We start from the raw sequence: 2,125 nt of genomic DNA, 5'->3' as shown, positions 1-2,125 counted from the left end.
GATGAGGTAAACTATTCATTGCATGTTAGCAAACGATGCAGATAATAAAAACATGATATATGACCACAATGATTATAAGTATGTATTATGAATAGAGAAGGGCTGGACAAATATATAACCAAGTTGGGATTCTGTGCATTTGTTATTTTCTCATGAGTGCTTTACCGTGCTTGCAAATTTGTTGACAACAAACATGCATCTTGTGTGTGTGTACTTCAATGGCATGGAAATAGAAGATCAAGTTCAGTGCTCACTTCGGCAGCACATACACTAAAATTGGAACGATACAGAGAAAATTAGTGTGGCCCCTGCGCAAAGATGACACGCAAAGTTGTGAAGCATTCCATATTTTTATGGAAAAAAAAAAGATCAAGTTCAGATAAAGATCAATAGTGACTCACTGCTTCCTCAAAGCAAGATTCTGTCTCCCAGCTTAGAGATTATTATGGAAAATGTTGGCTATGTGAGGCCTGGCTGGGCCCGGCTGTCCAGAGCTGGACTATGCAGACTGGCCATTCCCAGCCCTGGAGGAAGGGCCACCCGCAAGGAGCTTGTTACTTGTGCAGGCCTTGTCCCCTTCAATCATTCTTGGAACCAGAATCCAAGAGAGACATTTCTTCAGCAATGTCTTTGTGTGTGTGTGTGCGTGTGTGAAAATACACATAAAATTTACCATTTCAACAGTGTTAAGCACATTTCCATTATTGTACAACTGTCACCACTATTTATCTCCACAACTTCTTCATCATCCCAAACTAAACCTGGGTAACTATTAGGTAATAAACACCCATCGTCCCAGGCCTGATATCCACTGCTCCACTTTCTGACTGTATGAGTTGGATGACTCTGGGTCCTCACCACGTGTCCAGCTTATTTCACTTACTATAATATTTTCAGGGTTCATCCATGTTGTAGCATGTGTGAGAACTTTGCTACTTTTAAAGCTGAATGATAATCTTACTGTATGTACATACCACATTTTTTTTTTTTTTTTTTTTTTTGTAGAGACAGAGTTTCACTTTATTGCCCTTGGTAGAGTGCTGTGGTGTCACACAGCTGACAGCAACCTCCAACTCCTGGGCTTAGGCGATTCTCCTGCCTCAGCCTCCCGAGCAGCTGGGACTACAGGCACCCGCCACAACGCCCGGCTATTTTTTTGTTGCAGTTTGGCCGGGGCTGGGTTTGAACCCGCCACCCTCGGCATACGGGGCCAGCGCCCTGCTCACTGAGCCACAGGCGCCTCCCCATACCACATTTTCTTTACCCATCCATTAATCCAGAGACATCTGAGTTCTTCCCATCTTTTGTCTATTATGAATAATGCTTCTGTGAACATAAATGTACAACTACTGTTGGTGTTCTTGTTTTCAGTTAGGGGAATATATTGACCAGCGGCACTTCTGGGTCATATGGTAGTTCTGTGTTTGATTTTTTGAGGATATATACTATATATATACATACATACACACACATATATATACACTATATTATACTGTTTTCCATAGCGGCTGCACATTTTACACTCACACCAGCAATGCACAAGGATTCCAATTATTTTACATCTCTGCCAACACTTGCATTTTTTTTTTTTTTTTTTGTAGAGACAGAGTCTCACTGTACTGCCCTCGGGTAGAGTGCCGTGGCGTCACACGGCTCACAGCAACCTCTAACTCTTGGGCTTACGATTCTCTTGCCTCAGCCTCCCAAGCAGCTGGGACTATAGGCGCCCGCCACAACGCCCGGCTATTTTTTGTTGCAGTTTGGCCGGGGCTGGGCTTGAACCCGCCACCCTCGGTATATGGGGCCAGCGCCCTACTCACTGAGCCACAGGCGCCACCGGATGTTTTTTGTTTTTAATCCCAGTGGATTTGAGGTGGTTCCTTGTTGTGGTTTGGGTTTGCATTTCCTTAATGATTAGTGATGTTGAGCATCTTTTCACGCATTTGTTGGCTTTTTTTTTTTTTTTGAGACAGAGCCTCAAGCTGTGCCCTGGGTAGAGTGCTGTGGCATCACAGCTCACAGCAACCTCCAACTCCTGGGCTCAAGTGATTCTCCTGCCATTGCCTCCCAAGTAGCTGGGACTACAGGAGCCCGCCACAACACTTTTGGTTGCAGCCGTTATTGT

General features: G+C 44.4%; 1 non-coding gene across 1 annotated transcript; it reads left to right on the top strand.

Annotated features, from left to right (window-relative positions):
- The first annotated feature begins 246 nt into the window (after window positions 1-246).
- Window positions 247-353, top strand: LOC128582725 (U6 spliceosomal RNA). The gene has a single exon (XR_008379172.1). It is a non-coding gene; the product is annotated as a U6 spliceosomal RNA (small nuclear RNA).
- Window positions 354-2,125: the final 1,772 nt, after the last annotated feature.

This window comes from Nycticebus coucang, chromosome 3 (assembly GCF_027406575.1).
Source record: "Nycticebus coucang isolate mNycCou1 chromosome 3, mNycCou1.pri, whole genome shotgun sequence".
Taxonomy (NCBI): domain Eukaryota; kingdom Metazoa; phylum Chordata; class Mammalia; order Primates; family Lorisidae; genus Nycticebus; species Nycticebus coucang.
This window is presented reverse-complemented; position numbering and strand designations above follow the sequence as displayed.